The 20,583-nt window shown below is 36.4% G+C and overlaps 1 protein-coding gene across 2 annotated transcripts in view; it reads left to right on the forward strand.

The window, feature by feature from the left end:
* LOC149557010 (ubiquinol-cytochrome C chaperone family protein) overlaps positions 1–20,583 on the forward strand; it is a 233,340-nt gene that overhangs the window by 171,694 nt on the left and 41,063 nt on the right. The gene's annotated exons all lie outside the window — the stretch shown is intronic.

Below are 20,583 nucleotides of genomic sequence, written 5' to 3' on the forward strand. Positions count from 1 at the left end.
ATGTTTAGTTAGGATATTGGTACAGTGAGTTTTATTTTTCTTTTGACAAGTAAAAGATTCCTTTTAAGGATGGACCCTTCAAGTCCCAACAATGACTAGCAACCATAACATCCATAATATTCAGAAGGACAATCCATTTTCCTTGCTTTTTCTGTTTAACAAACTAAAAATTTATACCACTAGATCTTGTACACATATGGAATTGTTCACTTAAAGAACTCTATCTAGATTAACATTTTTTTTTTACTTGTTACCGAACGCCGTGCATTTTAAAGATGCAAATGCTAATGCAATCCTGGAGATATAGTATACTTATTTTTATTCAGGCAGTAATATATTGTTCTGGCTGAATTTTGTAAAGACCTGAACTCCCAAGCTATCAACTGCGGGAGCAGTCCATATATGCTGGGATCAATTTGATGATAGGTATAGAGTCTAGTGCTAAGATAGCTGGACATATAGCCTTCTGATTTTGAAATGTCCCTTTTCTGATTTTATATGATATTCCCAACCTCTAATCAGATTTTCAAGATCAAACAACTAATATCACAAAGATCCACCAAATTTCTCAAGAAACCCCAAATCGGGTATGCCAGAAATTGTGCCAAAAGCTTCACAGCTTCACCTATTATTAATAAATCTGAAAGTGGACATTTTTACAGAAATTTCAGCAGCATAACAGCCTACAAAATGACATTTCCAGATCTGTATATCCTTTACACAACAGTTCTCAAATGTAGGACAAAAACTATGCTCATCGGGCTCTCGAAATTAACACAAAAATGCCCGGAAACACCACAAAAACACTAATAATCTATCTCAGAAGTTTAATCATGTCCCAATACATATATTCAGCTCTATTTTAACACCTTAAAGTCTGAAATACAGCAGCAACCCAAACTGATATGAAATACTCAACTGAAAACACCAAACTCATACAAAAAACACACCCGAAAATCCACAAATCTGCACTGTTCAGCACAAAGGCAAACTCTGTATGAGCATGCACATGGAATGGCTTCAAACTCCCGTCCTTGGCCTTCTTGGAAACCTGCAAACTCCCGTTCTTGGGTCTCCCTGGAAACCTGCAAACTCCCGTTCTTGGGTCTCCTTCTCCATAGGTTTGGCAGCCTCTGAAGAATAATAAAGAATGAGCAAAAATCAAGTTCTGGAATCTGCCCAAAATGCCTCCAAACCCTTTAAAAGAGGCCATAACCGTAACTCACGTCCAAGAGAGGTTAATGAAACATATTTTAATAATAATTTCATTTATTAGTCCAACGGTTTCCAAAGATTAACCCCCTTTTTCCGAAACTTCACTTTCTTGGGCCTGCCTGCCTTAGCAAAGATTATTATTTTTTTATTATTTGAAAAGGGGACATGACAAGTCCTCCCCTCCCAAACATTGCTTGTCCTCAAGCAATGGCTGAACAATAAACCAATCAATCCACCTGGATCCCAAATGTAGTCATGAACTATACTACTACCAATTAACACAGGCTCCTGCAATATCCTTTGCAATATGACCAAGAGGAATCCATAATCAAACTGACAATTATAGCTCAACCAAACTCCAAAATCACCACCACCATAGTCAAAAACCCATGAGACACAAACTCTTAGAACATCAGAACCCAAGTAAAGTGGACAAATCAAACTACCAACACAGTAAATACCATCAACGCATCCCATTGGCCTATACGGAATGTACAATCCAACTCTGCAACAATGGTGAACGCTCTCGAATGAAACTGTACCAAGTATGGAGAATCCACACACTGTACAACTCCTGCAGTCAACACAACTCTGCAAATCACCGGCCACTATCTCATAACCATAACTCCCATGCACTGCTGATGGTGAAAAGAAATTACAAGATAAAGAGTAAGAAATGGAATCCAAACCAAATTTGCCTGCCATCAACTCCTCAAAACAAGGATCATATGCTAACTGATGTACATACCCTGCAATATAATGTTGATTAAAAAAACCAACCTCAGTCAACAGCTCACCATGAACAAGTGATACAACCCACTGTGACTGATCACTAGCTAAGTCAGGAGATGTCATAGCCAAAGGAGTAGAATCAATAACAACACCCACTGAAGCATCACTCCCAAACTCCTGCTCTAAGTCACATATTATCAAGCTGTCAACTGCAGAACCTATCACCATGTCATGCCCATCACAACTCTCATCTTGAGGCATCAAATTGTCCCATAACTGATGATAAGCACTAGGAACCAAAGTACATCTCTGTATCATTATCTCATCAACATGGTCATCAAAGGTAAATTGATGAGCGTACCTCACATTGTAATGCCGATAGAATGCGCCAATCTCAGTTAGTGGCTCAGACTGTAATCCAGATGAAACTAACTGCAATTGATCATTAACCATGTTGGAACTGACTACTACCTCCGAAGATATCACCAAGGGAGTAGTATTACTAGTAGGAACCATGCCAACTGTCGACTCACCAACATCACACATGATTTTTGATACATCTCTAGTCTCTATGCCATCAATACTAGAGGCCACCACCATGTCAGGCATACAACAATCTGCTACAACACCCAACTCAACTGAACTTGACTCTAGTGGGAATGAACCTGATATGCCAATGTTAGTATCAAGAATGGATGCATCCCCATCTCCACTGTCTCTGACAATCTCGGCCATGGACATCCTCGGATCACCAAACACCACAGCTTGTGACTGTATAGAATCAGGTAAAGACTGTAGTCGCTCTAACTCCATGGTCACCTTAGCCAAATGAAACTGTGACTCCTTGAAAGCCAACTTTGTACTCTCAACAATCTCAGAAGTCACCTCAAGCTGCTCAGTAAGCTCACTCACCTCATCTTCCTTGGCCAACAATGCATCATATGCTGTACTGCCCCACTTCATAAGATAATCTCTGTTGGCTACCAACTGCATATAATCCTGTCTCAGAATCTGGATAGCCTCCCATAAAGAGTGGAACTCTGTCAAGGAAAGATAACTGCCTCCTTGCTCATCACTAGTAGGAGAACCCCATCCATAAACTACTAACAACTGACGAGCAGCATCAAAATGCTGGCAAGTGATAGCAATGTCTCGGTCACTAACTCTCAACTGATTAGACACATGGTGGCACTGGCTTGACTGTCTCCTACAAACCTCCTCTGATGCACTGTCTAAAGGAGTATCCTCAAAGTTACTAGTCTCTAGAGTATTACCATCCATATCCTGTGAATCAAATCTAAAACTCATATCAACATACAGAGTATCAAAAACATTAGCATTGCTGTCCAACTCCTCTATACCCAAGGAAACTAAGTCTTCAAAACTGCCCACTGCATCCTCCTGGATGTCATCAATGCCAATATGATCCTGGGACTCATCTATACACACTGCCAAATATGAAATATCAACACATTCCAGCAAGTATGGTCGACTGGATATATGAACAAAGCCCAACATCGGTGTATAAAAACTAATACCAACATCAGACAAGATACTGGCACAAGAAAAGACAACACCGCGTAATTTGCTAATCAAATCCATGATAGCACCCAAACAAACACTGCTACCAAAAAGTGTTAAAGATCTCCAGTCAACTGAATCCCAAATGCCAATATAACAATCTCGAGTCCATATCCGTAAACTAGAATCAACTGGTAACTCAAGCAAACTCCTCACCTGAGTAATATGATCAATACCAACTAACTCCACATACCTGTCATGATGAGATAATGAAGTCACAATACTATCTTTGTTCACCTTCAGCTGGCTGGACAAATCATGTGAAGTACAACCAACCTCAACCTCATGTGATGAAGCATCTAACTGTGCCTCGTACTCTGTCTCAGCAAAGTCATGAATGCTTAATGTCTGCTCATCTCTACCAGGTATCTCACCATCCTGCACAACAACATCCTCATAATCATCATCTGAACCCACTACACTGTAGTCACTGCCTGTTGTAACTATACCATCCTGAATACCTGTGGCATCACCCCTTGACGACTTGTAAACAATTGTCTCAATTTGAGTATCAAGTTGACCGTTACTATCAATCTGTGTAATATCCTTTCCCACCACCTCCTGTGGCAGAGTAGAATCTGAGACCTCTACCTGGCTTTCAGCTAGTTTCTCAAACTCTTCATGCAAGTTCTTGGTAATTGTGTCATCTGCCCTGTGAGAAAATCTGCCAAATAGAAATCCAGTCAACTTATCCACCTTAGCTGGGTCGGACAACATGTCATTCATTATACGGTGGTGCTCAATCAACTGTTCAGACATGTCATGGCTTATTTTCATAAGTTTATCTCGAATGTCTAAATAACCATCCTTTCTACTGTTTTGACTCTGGATATCAATTGTCCAAGATCGTGTCCTCTGAAACTCTGTACTATACCTGTCCATTCTGGATAAAGTAGAGTATAACCCCAATAGGATATAACTTCTTCAAACACCAAGAACTAACATGCAAATGATTAGAAGTAGCATGCAACCATAGATTTTGACATGCAACTGATTAGAAGCAACATGCAACCACCAAATTCACCAAGAACTAACATGCAAATGATTAGAAGTAGCATGCAACTATAAATTTTTTTATGCAGCTGATTAGAAGCAACATGCAATCATCAATTATGACATGCAAGATCTGGGTAGTTGTCAAAAATGCAAGATCTGGGTAGTTGTCAAAATTGACATGCAAGATCTGGGTAGTTGTCAAAACTGACATGCAAACTTCTACAACCACCAAATTCACCAAGAACTAACATGCAAATGATTAGAAGTAGCATGCAACCATAAATTTTGACATGCAGCTGATTAGAAGCAACATGCAACGATAAATTATGAGATGCAAGATTTGGGTAGTTTTAAAAACTGAAATGCAAGATCTGGGTAGTTGTCAAAACTGGCATGCAACTTCTACAAACCCTCAGGCTGGCAAGATCATGGCTTTGATACCACTGAAATGTCCCTTTTCTGATTTTATATGATATTCCCAACCTCTAATCAGATTTTCAAGATCAAACAACTAATATCACAAAGATCCACCAAATTTCTCAAGAAACCCCAAATCGGGTATGCCAGAAATTGTGCCAAAAGCTTCACAACTTCACCTATTATTAATAAATCTGAAAGTGGACATTTTTATAGAAATTTCAGCAGCATAACAGCCTACAAAATGACATTTCCAGATCCGTATATCCTTTACACAACTGTTCTCAAATGTAGGACAAAAACTATGCTCATCGGGCTCCCGAAATTAACACAAAAATGCTCGGAAACACCACAAAAACACTAATAATCTATCTCAGAAGTTTAATCACATCCTAATACATATATTCAGCTCTATTTTAACACCTTAAAGTCTGAAATACAGCAGCAACCCAAACTGATATGAAATACTCAATTGAAAACACCAAACTCATACAAAAAACACACCCAAAAACTCACAAATCTGCACTGTTCAGCACAAAGGCAAACTCTGTATGAGCATGCACATGGAATGGCTTCAAACTCCCGTCCTTAGCCTTCTTGGAAACCTGCAAACTCCCGTTCTTGGGTCTCCCTGGAAACCTGCAAACTCCCGTTCTTGGGTCTCCTTCTCCACAGGTTTGGCAGCCTCTGAAGAATAACAAAGAATGAGCAAAAATCAAGTTCTGGAATCTGCCCAAAATGCCTCCAAACCCCTTAAAAGAGGCCATAACTGTAACTCACGTCCAAGAGAGGTTAATGAAACATATTTTAATAATAATTTCATTTATTAGTCCAACGGTTTCCAAAGATTAACCCCCTTTTTCCGAAACTTCACTTTCTTGGGCCTGCCTGCCTTAGCAAAGATTATTATTTTTTTATTATTTGAAAAGGGGACATGACAGATTTAATATACCATATCTGAGGGAGTATATATTGTGTCATATGCCACCTTTTGTTTTACATGTTTAGAGCAGAGGTTGAATCTAGTGTTCGGTTTCCATTGGCAAGAACTCTATAACTACATTTCTAGTAATGTTCCTTTGGATGGTTCGCTGAAGTGTACACTAAATCTATTTCTTCAATCAACTTAAGTTCTTGTTCTTTCTACCACCAAGTTCTCAATGTTGGCAAGGTTAAAGCATATAGAGACCAGAATGAGGACAATCAAATTAAACAATTAGATATTGGTGACAAGATAACTAATTTACATTAAAATCAAAATGAGAGAATTTATCAATGCCAAAATAGTCTACCAATTCCATTACACAGGAAGCTGATGGTGAGTATTGAAAGGAAGAGGCCCCTGTGGATGGACCAACCAGAATCTTTTAGAATTTAAATCAAGCTGTTGGCATTAAAATTTTAAGAGATTACAATGATAGCAGAAGTAGTACTTACCAATATAAGAATTACATCAAACAATTATCCAACATGCTATTCCTTTTAATTAGAGTATTATCCTTTTCAGTTGGTAGGTTGCATAGGGAAATTTTATTGTTATGGATTATTATTCCACACAACTAGCCAATTGAAAAAGATCATTATAGTTCCTAATTGCAACATCTGAAAAAAAAAAATTCATCTAGAGCGCCAAGCTCTATTGGAGGCAAGGAATGCTGCACAAGAATCAAAATCTTATATGGCAATGAAAGATGAAAGTGCAAAACGCAATCAAACATGTTAAATGATAGCGAAAGTTGAAACTACAAAAAGAAACCAAATATGTTACATGACAATGACAGTTGAAAACAGGAAACTACAAAAAGCAATCAAACCCTGACAATAAAAGAATAATGAAATATTTTATGCAGGAATGGTTTTTTTTTTTCATTTTTTAAGTTTAGGTTGCAGCACATGTAATTTTGTTTTCATTTATTTTCAAAATTTCGATAAATTTTCTTAGCTGTTGTTGAGTTTTTCCCTGAGGTTTGGAAAATCCCAAGTTCGTAACAAAATTGGAACTGCCAAGTTATTATCAAGTCCTTGTTTTTCAACTATGGTTGTAACCATATTGTGCCAATTTCTAAATTAAAAGCTTCTTGTTCATTTGCGAGTCAAATTTGAAGAACAAAATGTGTCATTGTTGTTTCTAAGACCTTGTTGCTAGTAGTATCAATGTTTCTGACATCAATTTTAATAAACACCTATATAAGGCTTAAGAGAGAATGATAGCATGATAGACAAGGAGGATATGTAAGTCAAATACAAAGAAGGGTATTATAGTGTAGGGGCAGAAAAGGTAAGGACAAAGCCTCCAAAGCATGTTTTAATAAAACAAAGGATCTCAAGGCAAAATTCAAGTCAAGAAAAGGCAATCAAGTCATCATGGAGGCCCCCAAAGAGAGAACAGTCATATTGAAGTGTCAAAACCATATGCAAATGACTCTAAGATGCTTAGATTTGCGAAAGAGGGGTCCATTAATTTTTTGCATGTTGCCAATCACTCTAAGGTAAAAGTGCTTGCACTTTCTAATGTCAATGAGAAAAAGATCACTTAAATGACTAAAAGGTCACTTTTTCACTTAGGTGGAAAAAATCAACCAAAAATTGTAATAGAATATGCTTCTTAACTTATGAGGGAAATGTCAATGGAAGATTAGAACAGTAAAGTGTACTTTTTGTCACCTAAGTGGTTAGGTGTGTATTGAACAACTTAAATGTCAAAATTTCAGTTGTGAAAGAGACTTAAAAGTGACAACACAATACCTTGGGAATGTCCTTAGCCATATAAATGACAAAATGCCTCTTGTGAAACATAGAATCTGGTGTCTCAAGTGGCCCATGTTTCACTTTGTGCCTTGAATGATGAAATATCAATGATCAATTCTGTTAAAAGTGCAGTTCTGATTCTCAGCATGCCCTAGAGTGGAGAGTACCAAGCTTTCAATTGAATAATAGAATTAAATGGTGCTTACGTGTCTGTAGGGAAGCTCAAGGAGGTATGGATGAGAAAATGACACTTTTAAGTGTGAGAAAAGGTGTATACATGCTCTCTATTAGAGCCCATTGATGTCAAGCAAGGTTGCAGGGGGACAGGGGTACTTAGGGTACGGGTGTTGAATTCTTGGTAGCTGCACGATAGATCTTACTTGATATTCTCCATTCTTCTCCTCATGTTTCCCAGTTGCTTCTATGTTTCTGCTGTGCATCATCCTCTCCAGTGCCTCTGTTGTATCGCAGCCTTATGACTTGGAAGTATGTTATTTTCATCGAAGACTTCAGTGTCCATCTGTCCTTTGCCTCTCTGTTGCATTTCCAGCATCGTGTGTGCAAGGAATTGTACTTTTGATCGGCTTCATATCTCCTTCCTCACCTGTAACATCCGGTTTTCCCGGGTCTAAATTGACATCTATCATACTCAAAGAATACAATTATTACTTCATTTCATAGGAAGACAGTTATATCATTCAGGTTCATGTGAATAAGATTTACTGCTAAAATCAGTTAGACAAAATTTCTTAACTTAAAACTTGAAATATCATTAAATGAAATTATTACAGAAATTGAAAACTACATACCTCGGAAAACTGAGATCAAATTCAAACTAGGGATGCTTCTGCAATCACTCGGGTTAGTCCACAAATACACTATAACAATTTCAAATGACAACTATCATCTAAAAACTGCTATCTTAAAAACAAATGATAATTACAATTAAATACTTCTATTATTTTAAATTAGGGCATTACATACCACTGTATCAATTAGGGCATCATTTACCATTGGTTCATTTAGGGCTTTTGATACCTCTATCACACTTAGGGCTTCCAAAACCACGGATTCATTTTAGGGCTTCCGCCACCATGGATTCAATTAGGGCTCCCAATACCATTGTATCATTTAGGGTTCCAACTGTCACATAATCAATTAGGGCTTCAGATTTCTTTTCCTTTTGACTACTGATCTATGATAGTAACTCAAGATTAGAAATATACTAATATTCGATATTCATATAAATGAAAAGTAATTTATGAATCTAACCCTTACATCTAGGTGTAAAATAACGGTAACAATGAAATAACTCAATTTAATCTTACCTCCTCATAACTAAAGGTGATAATACCTGTTTTCGATAAACAATTGAATGCATAGCTTATCTCTGTCTAACTCATGTTCGACATCTTGAGAGAGGTGAAACATTGTCAGGGGCTTAACTACCCAACCTCGGACCACAACATATCCCGACACGATCTCTATCGAGATAGGCCCTTCCTACTCGGAATTGGCAGGGATCATCTTGCCATCTACTGGGCTTCCTAATAATTAACTTCACCATACGACTTGGCAACAAGAGATCACAATAACAGGAATGTGCATGAGTTGTTAATTCATATTGAAATATCATAATTGATACAGATTTGATTATTACAGATTTCCTCTTTAAAGATCTCAACAATTTGACAACATCCTTCATGAGTGAAACATGCATGTGTTAATGTTATTATTTATCATATTTTATCTTATTCTAATGACAATCTTGATTTCTGCACCTCCTCACCTTTCCCAGGCCATCAAGCCGGTGACTCCTTGGTGCTATAGGTTAATTTACTGTGGTACTTCGCACCTTCTTCACCATACTCCGGCATTTCGCCTAGTGACTTTCTTGGTGTTCACTTAATTAGATATTTGTGTATGCAAATCAGGTTGTAAAGGTTCTAAACTGAAATGATACACTTTTGACTTGAATCATAAAGAATTCAAAGAAATTTATTATCTTCTCTCCTATAAAGAAAGACGACAAACTTAAATCAAAACAAGGAGGGCATCAAACTTATTATCTGTATTATGTTTTCCAAATAGGTATGACAGATTAAGAGATATGACTCACTTGTTACTTGAAAGGATTATAGCTGGCTTTAATCATTGTCTTGCATTACTATTAATTTAAAAGGCAAACTGAAAAAGAAGACATCTCTTCCCTGCATCAAAACTTTAAAGATTATTGTCTTATAATGACTTGGCACATATTTCTTACCATGGTCGATTTGTATTCATTTTGTATGTTTGCTGAAAAAAATCTCTTGACGACATGGACAATTTCAACTCCTTTAAACAAATCAACTTCTTGATATATTGTTGTATGCTTAAACATGAATTCTTGAAGTCCCTTGATCAAAAACTATTGCCTAATCTTAGTTATGTTTCACTTCTCTATCCTGACCTGTCTATAAAATGCCTTTACAATTTAATCGGCTTCAATCTCAGATCATAGTCACTACAAATAATAATGTCATACCTGCAATGAAAGATGATTAACATGTACATCTGCTACAGGAGCGATTACTTATGCATAATAATTATATTGGAATGGAAAACGGTTTCAATGAAATGCAATATAAACCTTACGTGACTCTGCCTGAATTACTAAGTAGCTTGGGTGTTTGGGGAGACCTCCAATCCGTGGCAAGTTTACTCAGCCATATGCAAGTGTACACCCGCTGTTACCTCTGCAATTATTTGTATGCTAGCTGAGGGGTTCAAATGTGAATGACTCGAAAGCCAAGAGCGGGAAGAATACCAAGAGCATGGAAGAATGTCAAGAGCAAGGATGGATGTCCATATACTTTTAAAGGTTTCATATAAATATATTAAATGTTCTTATGGCTTCCATCAGTTAGAAGAAAACCCCTATGAAAACCCAAGTTGACCATTCGGATTTCAAATATTAAATAGACTAAGAAGAAAGAAAAGAATAAGGAGTTGGAAAGAATTGGAAGATTAAAATTTGAAAATTATAATAATACAATTATTATAATCCGAACATTATTATAAAGTACAACTATTAAATTATTAAATGATAATGGTGCCAAATCATGGTTATATTTAAATGAACATTTATAAACAATCATTAAAAATACTACGACAAAAGATAATTTAAAATCCTTTAAGATACGTTTAATATTTTATCTCAATTATTTTAATCAAATTATTATATAACTCATGCAAGTCCCGCAGATGTATTTTGGCTAGGTCCATTACTTGTCTGCCTAGTAATGGTGATGCCCTGCCTAATTCTTTTCTAACAATGCTTTCACCCCTTCAACATGCTTCCTGCAAGGAAATTCTTCGTAATTAATTTACATATTATTTAATCATAAATAATCATAACAGTTAAACCTTTCATCTTAACTCCATGAATTCCCAATTAACGATCAACTAACATGTCATCTTCACTTGAAATCATAATGACCAACTATCTTACCATTTTGCCAGATTATATTAAATTAAACTGCTAACTGACTTCATGCAAACCTCAACGGCTATATTTCAAGCTAGGTTAAAAATTGGGATGTAACATCACCTTATCTGTTTGAATGCTTCCTACATGGACTTCTCATGTATGCTGTTATGGCAGCATCACCACTGAGCCTACTTGGATTCCACACTTATGATGACCTGGTGTCTCTGCTGCTAGCATCAAATTTCTATCCAATGTTTTGATATCGCAGCAAGTTTCTTTTAATGTTTTCGGCTTAGTTACAGGATTCGTGGCCTAGAGGCTGGATCCGAATTCATTCGGATTTTTTTTTTTGAAATTTTTTTACCATTATTTTCTTATAATCATTATGGATTTGATCCACAGATTCATACTAGAATCATAGATTCATGCTATGAAATGATTTAGAATCATAGATTTATACTTTGAAATGATTTAGTTTTAGAGTTATGTATATTTCTCATTTTTTATTATATAAGACACACACACACACACACACGAATCCTCGACGAATCATAATTGGGAAAAAGAAATCAAGAATCCATGAATCCAATTCATGTGTCTGAATCGGATTCATTTCATGAATCAATAGTTAAGGTTTTTGGTGATGTAGCCGTGTGTCTTCTATTAAGATAATATCTTTAATATCTTTATTAAGATATTATCTCCTTAGTTAAATACTTTCTATAATGGTCAACTACTTGTCTGTAGTTCGTCTTTCAGTCTAGATAGGAATATTTCCTATCCTATCTCTTTTGTCTTCAATCCAAATAGGAATGTTTCCTATCCTGTCTTCAGTTTTGTTTCTAATTTCGTCTTCAGTCTATGTTGTTTCTTTGTTTCTTTTAGAAACAACGTCCTTGTAATTCTTTCTAAGGAACACATTTGTTCCTCTGTTAATCAATCAATCATGCAGAAATCTGTTAATCTGCCAATTCTTGAATCTTGTAACATGGTATTAGAGCCTGTTTCTTAATTATTTTCGAAAATCATAATTTCTTCTTCGAAATTATCAGACTCATTTTCAAAATTATTCTTCTATGATCCTTGCTTCGTCATATCAAAAACCTCTGATTTTCAAACAAGGGTTTTTGTCCTAGGGTTTTTGGAGGATCTTTGCCAAATCCCAATTTTCTTTTCCCACCTCTCGACTACAAAACTACGGCATCAAAGGCGTCAAAACGCGACATCCATAGCCAAAATCACGGGTCATTTTTTTCCTACTCACAACCTGCAAAAATCGCGATTTCCTCTGGCTCGCGTCTGATATTTTTTTGCTGCCTTTCAGCGACCTCATATCATGTCTGATCTCTTTTGCTAAACATCTGTTTGCGTCTGCGATTTCTTTGGCTAGTCTGTTGACTGTAAATTGTGCGTCATTCCTCCGCCTATGTCTGCAAATCACGTGTCTGTTTTTTCTCATTACAGGTCCATAGAAGCATGCAATGTGATCCAAATGGGAGGTCTGGTGTCGTTTTTGCATTCTCTGTTTATAAATGCCTCTCTGCTTCATCTTGCATTCAAAACTTCTTCTTTTTTCCCTTACAACTTTGAGCTCCATGGGCGCCGATTGGATTTTCTGCTCGAAACCCTAAATTTTGGGGTCGGAATTTTTTTTCGATTGCAGATTCTTTGTGGGTATTTTGAGAGCTCAACCAGGTTGTCCGTTTTTTCTAGGTGCCTCGTTTTTCATGTCTCAATTTTCGAGCCAGCGGATACAGAAATCGATAGCAAATTCCTTCTAGATTTTTCGAGCTCTCTTTTGGGTCATTCTTTGATTCTTCTGGGTCTTTTGGAATTTGTCTTGAAATCCGTGCTTGTTGAATTTCAGTCTTGAAGTTTGTACCTGAATTCTTCGAAATGGCATCTTTGACTAATCCAATGTTGGAGGGCAGTCTACTATTCAATGGCCGCAATTATAACCATTGGAAGCAGTGCATGTTAACCATTTTCAAGTATCGTCGTTTGGATGAGCTTGTTCTAGGCACAAAAACTCATCCAACCTTCGACCAAGTAGAACAGGACAAGTTTGATGATCGCAATCAAGAGGCTATTATGCTTCTTAAGCTCTCTGTTATTGATGACTAGCTACTGTAGATTCCTTCCAGAAAGTCAGCTGCAAAAATTTGGAAATATTTGAAGGAGCTACATGAAACATCTGATAAGAGTCGGGTATTCTTTCTGAAGAATCAGTTGTTCTTCATTATGATGAATGAATGTATGTCCTTGCAAGAGCATCTGACAAAGATTAAGGACATCCGCGATCAGCTCGAAGGGTCGGAAAATGGAGGAAGAGGATATGGTAGTCATCACTCTGAAAAGTCCACCATTGTCCTATGAGCACTTCATAGAAACACTCGACATTACGTCAACTAATGTTGATTTGAATTTTCCAGAATTTTGCACCAAACTTCTGCAGTAGGATCGTTGGAAACAACAGTTTGGTAGCAGTGCTTCTACAGCCTCCTCAGAGCAGGCATTTGCTACAAAATCCTTTCAACAGAACATCGGCAACCATTAATCTTCTCAGCCTTTCCAGCATCAACCTTCTGCTGAATCCCTAGATGGCTCTACGAAGCAAAATGTACAGTGTAATTATTGTCACAAGTTTGGCCATATGAAGTTCGAGTGCTGGAAACATTTGGCTGCCCAAGGAAGGCAAAATGCTTCCCAGCCAACATCACAAGTTGTCGAGCTTCTTTATCAAGGCGAAGCTACATTTTTCACCTTCTAAATTTGTTTCTATTTTTTAGTACCCAATATGGACACAGTTTTGAAACTTCCAATATGGAGTCTTGAACTACTTCAAACTGTGGTTTGAAGCAGTTCGAAGTGGTTCGAATTAGTTCAATTTGCTGGAACGAGTTCAAATGATTTTACAAACTCGTTGGTTCAATGTTGCATAACAGACATGTTCATAGAATAGTTATCAGAGGTGCAAGGTTATGGTTGGAATCTTCGGTGCATTATTTCAATGGCTCAGTCTACATAAGAAGATTCACAGGTTCAGTGGTTCAAATGATCTATATTGTAGGTTCGGTTCAAGCAAAGTTCAGAATTTGTTGTTCAAAATGCAGATTCATTGACTCAGAAAGTTTATAATCCATGATCAGATTAAAACTTGAATTCAATCTCGGTTCATAATTTGAGTTTAGTGTTTCATTCCAAGAGGTACATATGTGCAATTCAATAATTCAAAGTGGTTCAACACAGTTCATGGTGTTTGACAAAGTTCTGTTATGGGGGCAGCTTGGTGTTTTTCTCTCAAAATTTTCAGGTTCACTCAATCCTTTCTAGTTCAAATTGGTTGGTAAGACTCACTCAAATAAGGTGCAATTCAAGATGGACTTCAATGGCCTATTCTCACTAATCTAGTGATGCAAGTTGAGCAAACTTAGCATCAACTTTTGTGGATCATAAAGAAAGTGATTTGCGTAGGGGCTCATCATTCACCATAACCATTTCAAGACAGCCATTAAATGTAAAGTTGGTAGATATTCTTAAATTTATCTGCCATGTCTTCTAATCAGGTAACATTACAAAGATTTTGGGTTTCAATGATCCAAATCTCTGCGAGGCATTGCCATGTATGCTCGAGATGAAGGAATAAAAAGAAGGGGTTTAACCTAACTGTCTTCTCTAGACAAGGGAGGGAAACAATTTATGCAGTATCGAGATCTTTAAAACATGCTCCTGACAGCTGTTTACGAAGGGCCACGGGTATGTGGAGCCATGGCATTGAAATTAAAAGCAAATGTTTATTGATAAAGATCATGCTCCAATGGATGTCCCACAACCTTGATTTAAAGATAGTTACACATGGAGAACATGCTTCTTGAAACACAATCATTATCGAGTAGAATGCATTAATGTCCAAGTCAAAGAATGGAGAGACGCATGTGTAATGTCTGATAGTATGCTTGCAGTAGTTTCGAGAAAATATAGTTGAAAGCCTTGGACCAGCGCATCGAATATGTGAAGAGGAAAGCCGAGTTCGAAATTGCAGGCGTATAGGTTTGAATTGTAGGTATGAAGAAAATTCGAAAACTGATGACTTCCGAGCATCAAAAGCCGACCAAAGGATGTTAACATGGTTTTGAAAAGTAATTTGATTATAAAACTCGTGGGCACCATGATGAATCATCCACATGAACAGGAGCTAGCTCGAAAATGGTCAAAGTAAGATGGAAATACGATGGAGGCATCAATACATCAAGTCGATAGCTAAGTCAACTAGGAGGGAAGCCTTAGAAGTGTAAAACAATAATCAAATCCATTAACTATGTTTCCATAATGTTGTCGAGTACCCCCATCATGGAGAAACAGTGTTGGAATCCGCAAGCTCTCCCCTTAGCAAAAATTAACAATTCCAAAGAAAATATTTTGGGTGGAAGCACCGAGGAGTGACACAAAGATTCATTTGATGGCGACAACAGGATTGGAAAGGTCGGATGAGGAAACTCAAGAGAGGATTTTGGAATCTTATAGGAGGGTCCTCGGGTTTTCGGGACAATTGGGCTTCTGTCATAAAAGGTGCAGATGAAGGAATATTTGCGTAGGTTGCTGCAAATTATGCACAATGATTTGCATATTTTAACGTTGCAAGATATAAGAATGAATTGGAAAAGACTTTAACAGTGAATGCACACAAAGTGTTAAGGAAAACGTGAGATGACCACTCATTGACATTTGTTAATTAATTTGATGTACCTATCCATATCTGATGTAGCCGAACCAAAATATTGAAACATTGTTTAAAAAGCTTTGAAAGCTATTTGACATAAGAGGACATCGTAGAGTTGCGAGGTCTCATTGAGATAATTTTCAAAGGTTATAGATAAACATGAACTTTCCATAACCTTTATTTCATAAAGGTAAACCAATGGGGGAAAAAGTAGGAATTTCCCAAGAATATAAAAAGACCATCATAGCCCGGTGATTAATTGGGGTACTTTAATAAAATTATAAACCGTGGTATTTGATTATTATCAAGAGGATAGTCATTATGTTGCCAGGAACTGAAAATAATATGAAATGGGAAATCATAAAGTTTTTCAAGATTCAATCAGGGAAACTGAAAAGTTTTCACAAGAAATGAGAAGAGAATAAATAAGCCAGCAGCAGCGAGAAGAGGGGCTTCTTTTCTTTTTTTCGTTGGCTGTAGACTGGGGTGCTACAGTAGGAGAGCAAGACAATAAATTCTTGGACTGTAGGAGAGCTGATTTTATTTGCTTTTCTAAACTTTGCGTTAGGAAGAATAGGGAGTTTTCATTTTAAGTGTAATGAAGGGAGATCTTGTTTGCTTTTAGATAATGATACTGATGCAATATGTATTGAGATCTGTGTAGTTCTATATATGTTAGGGAAGGGAGGTTTGAGAGAAAATTGTATACTGAAACTCTGAGTTTGTGCAAAGTTCTCTCCATTGACTATTATCTTGATATAACTTTTGGTTTTCCTTAAACACATTTAGTATCACTATTTCTTGCATTAATTTAATTTCAAGATACCCTTAAAGTTATGATTTTTCGCTTTCTCAGGATTTTATTCATTATATAATGTAACATACAACAAATGAACTTTGTATCATCTGTTGTTCTTTGTTTTTCTTTTCTTTTCAGTTATTAAGTTTCCGCTTCTACTCTGTGTTTACGGGTAGATGCTTGTAATCCTTTTGTGCTTTCTGGTTAAAAGCATCCATATCTGAATCCATTGTAAATCATATACGGGGAGCTGTACCTGATAAAATTTAGAGGGCGCTTACACTCTTTCAATAGTGAAGTGACCCAACTGTTAGTGCTGATTAGTCTTCTTACTTGGGCATTTAGAGACATATTTGCATGTATTTTCTTGGAGGACAATCTGTTCACTAACATTGTTTTTTTGTTGGGTTTGTTGATTTTCTCCTTAAAAATCATTTCATGTTGTTTGAAATATGCAAGGTTGCGTGAGATTCAGGGTTTTACCGTTTTTTCCACAAAAACAAAGTTTTGTAATTGCAATCTGTTTTGAGTCATAGCAATCTTTTGGCAAAGCTTCTTGGTTTCAGCATTCTGTAGATCCAGGGAGGGTCTCAGTTATCCTAGAATGTTTCGACATCCGTATGTTGACCATTAAGGGAGGGTATTAATCTTTAATATCTTTATTAAGATATTATCTCCTTAGTTAAATACTTTCTATAATGGTCAATTACTTGTCTGTAGTCTGTCTTTCAGTCTAGATAGGAATGTTTCCTATCCTGTCTTCAGTTTTGTTTCTAATTTCGTCTTCAATCTACATTGTTTCTAATTATGTTGTTTCTGTTAGAAACAATGTCCTTGTAATTCTTTATAAGGAACACATTTGTTCCTCTATTAATCAATCAATCATCCGGAAACTCATTAATCTGCCAGTTCTTGAATCTTTTAGCATCTTCATTGGTTCATAGTTCAAACTATTCTGCAAATATTATAATATATTTTAAGACATGTTAATGAGTGAGGCCGTTCGAGTCATAGCGGAAATTTGGTAGTACTGTATCGTTTTTTCATGTAATGGAAACAATGAAACCTTTTGTGTTCATTCCTGCATACTAAGTATTATGTACTGGCATGAGAAGTATGATCAATTCTAAAGCAAGGCTTTAATTATTGTATTTGCAGCAGGAGTTAAGTCTTTTGAAGTTCTGAGCATTAGGAGCAGTATCTCATTCTGAGACACATATTGTGCGTATCATGGATTCTTGAAGTATAATACTCTGTTGTTTATGTAAGGTCTGATTGTTGAGTGATCCTTGAGCCTTTGAAGTATTCAAAGGGGGAAGAGAAATTTGTAATCAGTTTTGGAATTTTAATAAAGTATCTATATTTGGTGGGCTGGGAGGAGGTTTTTTCCAGGATATATGTTGTGTATGTTGTTGTTTTTGTAATTTGTGATTTCAATTATTGCAATATTTCTATTCTGGTTCTTATTTTGACAACAGGTACAGGTACAGGTATGGCTATTTTTCAAAATAGGCGATGAGGATACTTAGCTACATAAAATAATGAAAATATAATTTAATATTTATAGAAATTCTGAAAACCTGACTCATGATAATAGTTTTTCAAAACAAGAACATTGATAAAGTTTGCATATGTAATGTATTATTTTCTGTTTCAGATTTGCAATATGTTTGTAATAATAATATATGCTAAATGTTTAGATGCATAACAGAAAAGGCAGATTTTAAACATGAACAAGATCATAAATTATATAACAATGACATATTACAAATGATAAACTTCTGATTTGAATTGTGATAAAGTTTACCATTAATGAGTATTGTATCAATGTTTCAAACTCCTTACATATTGAATTAAGCCTGATAAACAACAAGCTGATCCACAAACAATAAGTTAAAACAAAAATCAGAAATCTGAATCAAGATTCTTAGCTATGATGCTCTCTGCTAAGTACCTAGTACTTGGTTACATGTACCTGGCCAGTGCTTGGGTATGCGGGTATACGTCCTAGGGGTGGGGGGTACACGTACCTATGCAACCTTGGTGCCAAGCTGTTAAAACAATATGTCAAAATGGTTTTGAAGTTTTTTTCTGTGCCTAAGAGGGTCTTGGTGTTCAAATTTTAATGAAGGATGAGAATAGAAGGTCCCTCCAAGTGCCCTAGGCATGCCTAAGAAGGGTTGGATGTCAAAGAGGTAGGGATGGAGACACAGTTGAAGATCAATAAATACATTTGCATATGTTGTAGTCAATGTTTAGTTACATAGAGAAATACAAATATCTAAATGCATAGCCTGAATGAAAATGACAAAAAAGAGATGACTGTGGTTATTCCTAAAGACTGACTAGAATGGTGCAATGCATTAATTTAACAATAAAGCCAAAACTTTAAATTACACCAGAAGAAAAAGTAACCATCTAAACTGTTAAGGAACCTCCCCTCCCAGACTTGCTGACTGGTAAAATGGTTATGGTTCAAGCTCATATGGCATTCTTGACCTTCACTGTTTGTTTAAACTTTATATACCCTTACGCTAGTATACTTTTACCCCACTCACAACATGTATCTTCCCCTGCATTGGCTGACAAAGAGGGATTGGATACCATCATCGTTAACAAAATTAAAGTACACATTAATTATTCATAATGAAATCCATCATAATTCTTGCCTAATATTCCACATATGAAATTTAAATCATCTTAATCATATTTTTTCAACCTAAATAAATTAATATATCTCATATCCGTTGAACTTCACACTTCACATGAATTAGTTCTTACATTTTTTTAAAAAGCTTACAAGAGATGCAACATATTCCCGCCCCTCGTGAATCCATCCTCAATGCTTGTTATTCATTAGTGTTCCACATGATACCATAAAGTTCTTAACAAGTGTTCAAAAACTAAAGCAATTTAGGAAATTTCTTGTAGATCTCAGCACGATCCTCCCAAGTAGCCTCGCCTTCTCCATATTGTAATGAACCATCTTGTGGTTCCGTAAGTGTATCTTATGTAGCTTGAGCACCTTGAGTGGCTTGGTCATTACTACTCCTTGATCTTGCACCTACAAGGAGTTCTACTCAATTAAATGCTCCAAATCTATCGTGTATTTCTTTAAATAGGAAACATGAAAGACATTGTGCAATAGGGCAAGAGTTGGTAGTAGAGCAATTGTGTAAGCTACTGACTTGATAACTTCCAAGACCTCAAAGTGCCCAACATATCTACGTGCCAATTTGGACAATTTCCCAAATTTTATGAATTCTTATGGGGTTAAAACTCATAGGAGATCCTTCTCCCCAAGTTCAAATTGCCTAGGTGTTTGTTTTGCATCAACATAGCTCTTCTATCTATTATTAGCTTGAGCTAACCATTCTGAGATCAATCAAATCTATTCTTCCATTTTTGAACACAACTTAGTTCTAAGGACCAATCTATTCTTCCTGTTTTGCATCCTCTGTCGTCGAGTGCTCTAAAAGGAGCCATCTTGATGGCTAATTGTTAGGAATTATTGCAAGCGAATTCTACTAGAGGTAAGTAATTCTCCCATTTATATTGTTGACCCATGCAGTCTATTCTATTTAGATCCTTAAAGGCTTGATTTTCTTGTTCCCTTTATCCATTGGTTTCTGTATGATATATTGGACTGCTGTTCAATTGGGTTTGGACTGCTGTTCAATTGGGTTCCCAATGCTACAAACAAAGTTTACAAAAACCTGGAGCTCATTCTTGCATCTCTATTTGAAATGATTTTTTTGGTTATTCCATGCAATTGGGAAATCTTTTAAAGAATTGTGCTCGCTAAAATAGGAGCCCCATCAGTCAAATTACTTTGAATAAAATGGGCTACCTTTGCCAATCCATCCAGCACAACCAAAATTGTGTTCTGTCCACTCCTACACA

The sequence above is a fragment of the Cupressus sempervirens genome, chromosome 5 (assembly GCF_028749045.1).
Source record: "Cupressus sempervirens isolate cs-2001-9-10 chromosome 5, ASM2874904v1, whole genome shotgun sequence".
NCBI classification, from domain to species: Eukaryota; Viridiplantae; Streptophyta; class Pinopsida; order Cupressales; family Cupressaceae; genus Cupressus; species Cupressus sempervirens.